Source organism: Delphinus delphis, chromosome 1, assembly GCF_949987515.2.
Source record: "Delphinus delphis chromosome 1, mDelDel1.2, whole genome shotgun sequence".
NCBI classification, from domain to species: domain Eukaryota; kingdom Metazoa; phylum Chordata; class Mammalia; order Artiodactyla; family Delphinidae; genus Delphinus; species Delphinus delphis.
This window is the reverse complement of record NC_082683.1, coordinates 15,814,906-15,823,893: the sequence shown is the minus strand read 5'-3', so window position 1 is coordinate 15,823,893 and position 8,988 is coordinate 15,814,906. Positions and strand designations below refer to the sequence as shown.

At 45.0% G+C, this 8,988-nt stretch overlaps 1 protein-coding gene across 4 annotated transcripts in view; it reads left to right on the top strand.

Annotated features, from left to right (window-relative positions):
- Positions 1 to 6,646: 6,646 nt before the first annotated feature.
- HP1BP3 (heterochromatin protein 1 binding protein 3) overlaps positions 6,647 to 8,988 on the top strand; it is a 35,019-nt gene continuing 32,677 nt past the window's right edge. The window contains exon 1 of one of the 4 annotated variants that reach the window (XM_060015565.1): positions 6,647 to 6,767. The gene's annotated coding sequence lies outside the window, so the exon portion shown is untranslated. Of the gene's footprint in view, positions 6,768 to 6,805; positions 7,314 to 8,988 lie in introns of those variants that run through there. The other 3 variants (XM_060015579.1, XM_060015573.1, XM_060015555.1) reach the window with 3 other exon arrangements.

Here is an 8,988-nt window from a genome sequence, read left to right as displayed (position 1 = left end):
AGTAAAGTAGTAGTACTTCGAGGTAAATGTGGTGTCTTAGATTTATTCAGGAAACATGAAAGAGTTAAACAAGTTAGGCCATCGAAGGAACCAGCTGAGTAAAAAACATGTTACCTGAGTGGATAGCAAGAGTTCATATAGGAAGAAGTTGTATGCTGTAGTGGAAAAGAGATCTTGACTAGAGCTAGGAGACTTGTGTTCTGATGCTAATGCTACTGTTTACTGCTAATTTGTTCACTCTCACTTGTATGGGCCCCCACCATCCTCTCTAAAAAGGGTTCACTCATGCCAACCATATGAGCACATCCAGAATCACTTTAAATACTGTTTACCAAGCTTAACAGTGAATTAAGTCTTGGTGAAATAGGATATTAAACTTTTCGAAGAAGTAAGAATATCAAGATTTTCTGAAATTTTCAAAACAAATGACCATCCAGCAGTTGAACTTGTTCTACCGATGATTTTCTTTCTGACTCTTCTGAAATATTTACCTCTTGTTAATCAAAATACGTCTTCTGACCTGAAGTCCTAGGAAACTATCTTTGCCAAAGCTCTAATGGTTGTCCTATCTTAATTGCTTCCTAGAACATAGAATAACGGGGCCCAGCATTGTTGTGTGTTAGAATCACCTGGGAGTTTTCAAAAACACAAATCCTGGGACTCCACCCCAGACCAGTTATTTCAGACTCTCTGAGGATGAAACCTTGGCATCATTTTTAAAAAGTTGCCTAGGTGATACTAATATGAGCCAGGGTTGAGACCACTGTGGAATGGTGAAAATAACCTGATTTACCAAACAGTTTAGAGAACAATTTATATTTTCAGTTTTTTTTTTTTTAAGTTTCAGTCATGTTACAACCTTTTTCACATCTTCTTTGTTCTTTTGGTTTTTTTGGCCACACCACATGGCATTCGGAACTTCCCTGAACAGGGATCAAACCCACGCCCCCTGCAGTGGAAATGCGAAGTCTTAACCACTGGACCACCAGGGAAGTCCTCTGATATTTTAAAAATATTTTTAAACTGCAAGGTGTTGGTTGGACACACAAATGTGGCATTACAAATGGCACATGTTTTGAAAATACAGTGCTATGAGAGCATATAATGGGTGCCCTGTGTAAACTGGGGGGTTAGGGGATGCGTCCCTCAGGAAGAGAATTTTAAACTGAGAAATCTAAAGAATTAAATAGTTCAGGGGGTGGGTTCAAGTAGAAGGGATCATGAGTGCAAAGGCTCTGTGGTAGGGGGGATGCAGGGTGTATTTGAAAAATGAAGAAAGAGTGGCAGGTATGGTGAGAGTCCGTTTCATATGCAAAAGTAGAATTTAAACATGTCCTGTGACAAATTAATCCAGACAAACCTTCTCTGGGCAAATGGGTGAAAGAACTTTTTGAAAGTTGCCGTATTCTCTCAATTTAGTAGAATTTGCTAGAGACCAACCTTGGTTGGTTTTCTTATGTTTTGGTTTTTTTTTAATAAGTTGTCACCCAGTAAAAGGAATGGCGGTACTTTTAATCATTTCCAGTCCCAAAATTTAGTGGATGGGAATAACTTCTGGCTCTTTAGAATGAACAGTTAAGTTTATATCTAAGATTAAGATTATCTATAAACACCATGCACCTCATAAGATTGTTGTGAGGATTAATTAAAGGAGATCAGATAAAGCCCCCAGCATCCTGACTGGAATACCTGGGGCATGTCCTCCCTGTGTCCAATGTTCTTTTTCTATCCCATTCTACAACCTTAGTCATATTCAGCTACATACAAAATTAAACTACACTACCTTAAAACCCATACCCCCTGCAGCGGAGCATGGAGTCTTAACCACTGGACCGCCAGGGAGGTCCTTCAATCACCATTCTTTTTGGAACTTCAGGTTTGTGTTTTTTTAAGCAAATGGATCCAGTTTCATAATTCTGACTTTAAAAATTTGTCTTCTTTTCAGTCATAGATTTTGATTCATGTTTTCCTTTAAATTACTGGGTTTTATTGGGAAAAATATCTTCCCCTTTAAGCATAAAGAAACTTTCTCAAACTTCCCCATAACCACGAAAGAAAGATGTGTTATGGTGACCAACTTATTTTGCTGGGATTTTCCTGGTTTAAAACCTGAACGTCCTGCCTCCCACTAACTCTCAACCTCCCCATCAGTAAACCCTGACAGTCACCACCCTAGGTGTCATTGATCTGACTCTCACTTATCTCTGGCCACCATCACAGACTTGGTTCCCCTTCAGGCATCTTCCCGCAAATATGATTTGCCTTTTAAGAGACAAAGTAGGAGTGGAGAGAGAAGAATAGTACTGTTGGCAAATTTACTTCCTATTACACTGTCAAAACTGGATATATTTTGATTTTTAGTAAATCTGATAAATGAGTGTCTCTATTATGTCTAAAATGCGGTTGTCTTGCCTCTGGTGTTTAAAAGGGGTAAAAGATGGTTCAACACATACAATTCCTAGAACCTGACATGAACCAGGCTTGAAAGCAAATCCTTTTGCTTTCCCTAGAGATGGCAGGACTAAGTACCTTAGGGACCTTAATTCTATGTTCTAGTTCCCACGGAAAGACACCTATAATAACATTCCCAAATGTTTTTGTTCCTTTGAAGGCTGAATTGTAACCTCAATATGTCAGATGCTTCAAACTTAAAGGGTAGCTTTTAAAACTCTTATCCTCAAAATGACAGTAAACTCTTGGCACTAACACTTCTCAGACCCTCTCAAGGAGCTAGAAACGTTGACTCCAATTGAACACCGAAGGGCTAATGACATCTAGGACAGAGGTTCTCAAACTGTGAATGACAAAATTAATGGATTACAACCAGCATTAAATATATATATAGAGAGAGAGAGAGAGGGAGAGAAGGGGGGGACATACGACAGAAAATGTTATTTTGTAAAATGTATTTGGTTTTTATATTCTGATCTATGTATGATCCTTTATCCAAAACGATTGGGATCAGACATATTTTAGACTCAGAATTTTTCAGAGTTTAGAAAAAAGTTTTTCAGTTCGATGACTGCTATGCTGAATAGAGTTAAAATTATTGCCACCAGTGAGTAGAAGAAAGTGCAACATCATCAGAGGAGGATCCAGGGGTGTTGCTTATCTCTAAACCAGGGTCTTGGCCTCAGATAATAACAAACAATAAAAGAGAAAACCATTAAGGGGGTAGCAGTAGTGAAGTAATATTAAATCTCTTCATCAGTCTCCACTTTCTGCCTAATCGTATAAATTAATTCTCTTACCATCCCTTTCCAAGCTGCAGCCAAATTGAGGGCCATTTCCAGTCTTTCTGGCTAGAAACCAGAAAAGTCAGGTGACCCCCAACCCTACCAGGACCATACCTTCTTAAGGGATCAAAGCTTCAGCCTGGGTTTTGGTTACTGCTGTGTGAAATTGCAAGCCCTTAGCCTTGATTTGTGGGGAAAATGAAGATCAGACTTGCTAGGAACAGAAACTTCTCTCCCCACCAGGCAATCAAGAATTATTCTTCAAACATCTGTGTTAACACGAGGTGGAATGTGAGTAAAATAGGTTGATGTATCTTTCATGCTCAACTTTGTGAGGCAGTGTCCTTAGCTGTGGTCTGGAATATTCTTGGAATCTGCAATTGCTTCAACTTCCTCTATCCTTATGCCTAAATCTCCAAAGTCACATATTTTGCTTTTCTATACAAAACAAGACCTTTTAGCCTAACAGACTTAAGTATCACTTAGCTTTAAATTTGAGGAATAGCAAAAAACCTATTACACTGACAACAGGCCATGAAGTCTGCAAAGCTTGCTGTATGCTAAAGTTGCAACAGTGACTTGGCTTCTGAAGAAAATGGGTGTTTTTGTTGAAAACTAGAAATGATGCAGTTGCATTTTGGGGACTTTTTTTTTTTTTTTTTGTGGTACGCGGACCTCTCACTGTTGTGGCCTCTCCCGTTGCGGAGCACAGGCTCCAGACGCGCAGGCTCAGCGGCCATGGCTCACAGGCCCAGCCGCTCCGCAGCATGTGGGATCTTCCCGGACCGGGGCACAAACCCGTGTCCCCTGCATCGGCAGGCAGACTCTCAACCACTGCGCCACCAGGGAAGCCCGACTTTTTAAAAAAAAAAATTTTTTTTTTTATACAGCAGGTTCTTATTAGTTATCCATTTTGGGGACTTAACACTTGCTTTTCTAGTTCACAAAACCCTACATTTCCTCATGTTTCTGGGACTCCAGAGTCACTCCTGTAAGCTAGTTGGCCCTGGGCAGAAGTGTGAAGTCATCACAGACGACAGCACGTTTACTTCTTTCTCTCTCCTAGAAGCTCTTCCTCTAGTCAGACACCCAGAGTTCTTACTCTTCTGATCCCTGACTGTCCAATGGAAAGCTTTAGATTCTCAAGTTCAGAGGTTAAAACAATGAATTCTGAATTATCAGTTTGAGACCTGTATGTTAGCTCTCCTTGATAGCAGCACTTTAAAATTGCTATAGAAGATGGGCTTCCCTGGTGGCGCAGTGGTTGAAAGTCCACCTGTCGATGCAGGGGACGCGGGTTCGTGCCCCGGTTTGGAAGGATCCCACATGCCGCGGAGCGGCTGGGCCCGTGAGCCATGGCCGCTGGGCCTGCGCGTCCGGAGCCTGTGCTCCGCAGCGGGAGAGGCCACAACAGTGAGGCCCGCGTACCGCCAAATAAATAAATAAATAAATAAATAAATAAATAAATAAATAAATAAATAAAATTGCTATAGAAGAGATTAAAAGGAGTGAATGGTGGAACTTCAGGGACTTTGATATCAGTCAGTGTGAGAGGTCTCTGTGCAAGAGGGTCTTACTGGTGCTCTGACCATAAACTCCACACACTCCATAAGAACTGAGCTGCTCTTAAACTTGCCAAGATGTGTGTTCCCTTGGTGCAGAACATCAAACAGCCTAACAGCTTAAGTAAAGGGTGCAAAATTCATCATGTAAATCTGTTTTTAACAAACACAATTGAATGATGTTTTTACTAGTATAGCTCAAAGAAAGCCAAGTGAGATAAACTATAAAACCATACTCCATGGAGTCTTAACTCGGATGTGGCTAAGTATAAAAAGCAAAACTGACCAGATGTTACATTTAGCAGAGGTAAAATGCCTCAAGCAATATACATGTCCAATAAAAACTTCAAATCCCTTTGGAAGTGAAAAACAGCTTGACTTCAGTGAGTGGTAGCTTTAGTGCATGGTTGGGGGGCGGTTGTGTGCAAAGCGCCTCCATGCGCACACTCTGGAGAAAGAATTTTTTCAGGGTTTTCCCTCCTTGGGTGTACATGTTGTAAACAACACATAAGTTGTGTGTGTGTTTTTTAAGCAAAAATCTGTGGAGTGGAGAAATCTAGTTTGCCCTTATCTGTGTCAGCTTCTTGCATGAGATGGGGCTAAAGACATTTCCGGGAAAAAGAAGAAAGGTAGGACGTTTTAAGCATATGAACACATAAAAATGGAAGAGTCTTTTAAAAAGGAGACAAAAGAGAGAAATGTTGGTAAGAAAGGAAGTGAGCAGGGTGAAGTTTGGGCACAAAATGACCAAAACACCTTGTGAACATGTTTAATGGGACCCCAGAGTGCCAGGGCATTGGTAATGCCATCGGGACATTAATGGTAACACGCACCTTGTAAGGAATTTTTGGTGGTGGTGGTTAAATTTTTATATACCTCCCTTTGGAACTGATGGAGTGTATGGCTGTGCCTGGGAAAGCTGGTGAGACAGTTAAAGTGCTAATGGCCATGCCAGAGCCTGAGGACTGGACTAGCAAGTGCTTAAATGGTTTCATAATAAAACTTTGGGATGACAGGCACATGCATTTGAGTGCTAGTCACACTGCTCTGAGCCTCACGGCAATTGTAGTGTTGTTTATTTCCCTATATCATTACCCGAACCCCCTCTATCCGCGACAAAACACCTACTACTTTAGGTACATCGTATTTTCCCAAACCGACTTTGAAAAGTTCCATTTTTAAACAGTACGTACAAGCCGAAGTACGCTGATACCAACGTAAAATGGCAATCCAAAGGCAATTCCCTGTTTTCTAATCCCACGGTTTCCTTATTGAGAACCGTCCCTGCATATGCAGATTAGGGAGCCAGGGAAGACCGTTTCATTGATTAGAAAATCAACTTTTACAGTTCTTTTCCTGAGTTATTACGCTACCCTGTACTGTATGGATACTTAATGGGAAAGAACGTGAGGTACTGAATTTTCCGCTCTCTGGGTTTCTAATTATTCCAACCGCCTTCAAAGAAGTGTAGTTCTTGTGCTGTGGCTAAATTCAGAAGCGGGAAATGCCAATCCCTCTAAAGGCAGACGGATCGCCAAAACCAGGGACTGAACCAGAGTAGAGAAGGGTTAAGTGAAACGAGTGCCCTTCCGAGAAACCGAAACCACATCGCCCAAGCTAACGGGCGCCACCCGGGAAGCGCCGGGTGGAAGGTACGAGGATACACAGACCCCGCCCGGGCGTCCCCACATCCCGGAGCGCCCTCTCGCGCCCCCGCGCGCCCGACCGGGGAGGCAAGCCTCGCGCGCTCCCTCCGCTCCCGCGGGCTGGGGATGCGGCCGCCGACGCGCGCGGGGGCGGGGCCGGCTTGGGGGGCGCGCGCGCGCGCGGGGCCGCGGGCAGGGGGGCGGGGCGGCAGAGCTCGGCGGCTGGGCCTGGAGGACAGCGGCGGCGGAGGCGACGAGTGGCAGCGGGAGCGGCGCCGAGAATCCTTGCGGGACGCGGGCGACAGGAAGCGGGGAGCGCAGAGGTAACTCAGGACGGAAAAGGCGGGTGGGGAGTGGGTGCGGGCCCGTTGGACCCCGAGGGCGAGTGGCGGAGGCCGCTCGCCCGGGGCGCCGACGCCGCTACCCGAGAGGAGGGGGCGGGGCGCTCGCGTCCCTGGAGGTGGTGCCTTTTGTCTGCCTTCCCCGACCGCTCCGCCCCCTTCCCCTCCCCCCACTGCGACCTAGCCCCCTGCCCTTCTCCTGGAAGCCTCCTCCGGGACCCTCTCGCGCGCGCGCTCCCGCCCTTGTTTTGTTTGGACTGGGGAGGTTGGGGAGCTCTTCCCTGATCTAGGGCCCTGCGTCCCAGCGCGCCTGCGCCAGCGTCCTCCCGCCCGCTCCGATTGGCTGAGGTCTTGCGCATGCTCCCGAGGCCCGCGGTGGGCCTCGCTGTCCGCTCCCGCCCTCCCCCTCACCCCACTCTCAGCGGTTTTCGGAGCCGGTTCGAAAGATGCCGGCGGCGGTGACTGGCTGTGGCGAACCCGCCCCCCAGGTTCTCCGCCCCCGCCGCCGCCATTACGGAGCTCCCAGCGGTGAGTTCGCCGAGCGCTGGGACTCGCGGTCCGCCGCCTCCTGCGTCGCGCGTTGGGCGCCGCTCGGGTCGCGGCGTCGGCCTCCCCGCGCGCATCCCGGAGCGGGAGCTCGAGCTGTCAGCTGCAATGAGCGCGCACCTCGGTGTCCGCCGCCGCTGAGCTCGCCGCCCTTTGCCTCGCCGCCTTCATCCTGGCTCCGCTCTCGCCCCCGCCTTGTGCTCGGCGCCGCACCGGCCGCTCCCCGCCTTTGTCTCTGCTGGTCTTTCTAACCGGTTCTCTCGGCGGTCTGGGCTCGGTGTCAGCTGTTGGCGCCCCTGAAAAGCCTTTGCTGCTGCTGCCGCCGCGACGCGGGCCTAAGCTTTCGTTTTCCCGTATGGCTTTCCTAGAGCTTGTTAGTCACTGCTCCTTAGGTGATGTGATTTTAGCTAAGAAAGTCAAACGTGTGAATAGGGGCGTTTGTAAAGAGTTGGAGGCAGGAGTGGTGAAGTGAGAGGCCCAGATTTGAGATTTTGATACTGAATTGGCCAATGTCTGTGACCGAGGACGAGTCACTTAACCACTTTGAGGGAGTGTTCACCCCTGCACAGAGGACGGCCAAGGTGAACTTTACCGCCCTTTCCGCGTATACATTTTCTCTCTGTTGTTTATCATGCTTCCCGACTTTATGTTACATTGAAAAGTGAGAATTTAGTTAAAAGTACAGCTAGGAATTCACCTGGGACTTTATGGACAAAGCTGGCCTTAGAGTGAAGTTACACGTGTCTAGTTTTATTTTGGAAGATAGCTTAGTTTTGTTTAATCTGGCATAGGCATAAAACCGTTAAGAACTTTTAAAATTCTTATTGCTCTTTTTAAAAGTTTAGTGTAATGTGTTTCAAAGTAGAAGTAACATTTTTAGAGGTTATTTTTGGCCTTGTTTTTAAGCTTAATTGGAAGATTGAGGGCAAGAACTTGGAGAAAGTGTCCTGAACTCTTCGTGTATAGATGAAAATCCTAACTCTTTAGCCAGTTAGATTGTGCGTGCCTTAGGAATAGATCCCTGTAGTGTCCATAGCATCTGTGCCCAATATAGACACTGATATATTGAAATACAAAAGTGAAAAAGAAGTTGCTAGCTAATTATACGCATGCTTTTTGTGACATTACCTGTTAAGTCTGAATATAGTTAAAGATTTTAGATTGACAACAACTTGATGTAATCAGTGCATAGCTAATGATATTATAATGTATAATGTCTTGTGTACATTTTATGGTAAAATATGAAATAATACTTTCCCTAAAATGCGTACTTTCAAGGATATCAGTAAACTGAAATACATTGTTGAACTACTTATTTTTCTAGTGCTTTCTCAATGTAGAGAAAGTAAATTAAAACTGAAATTACGGACTTTCTACTTTTACAACCTTTTCTTTATTGCCTGCATTTAAACAACTTAGCACTTCCCTTGACGAAAGCAAATCTTTGTTATGTTAATCTCACATTAAATTTTAAAAACAGGTTGATGACCACAGAAAGACCACATAAACCACAGGTAAACTCAGATGGCACATATAAGAACCCAGATGAAAAACTTATTCAAGTTTCGTCTATTCGTTCTTTCACTTAATAAATATTTATTAAGCACCTATTCTGTGCCTGGCATGTTTCTTAGGCACCAAGTATGCAGCAGTGAAC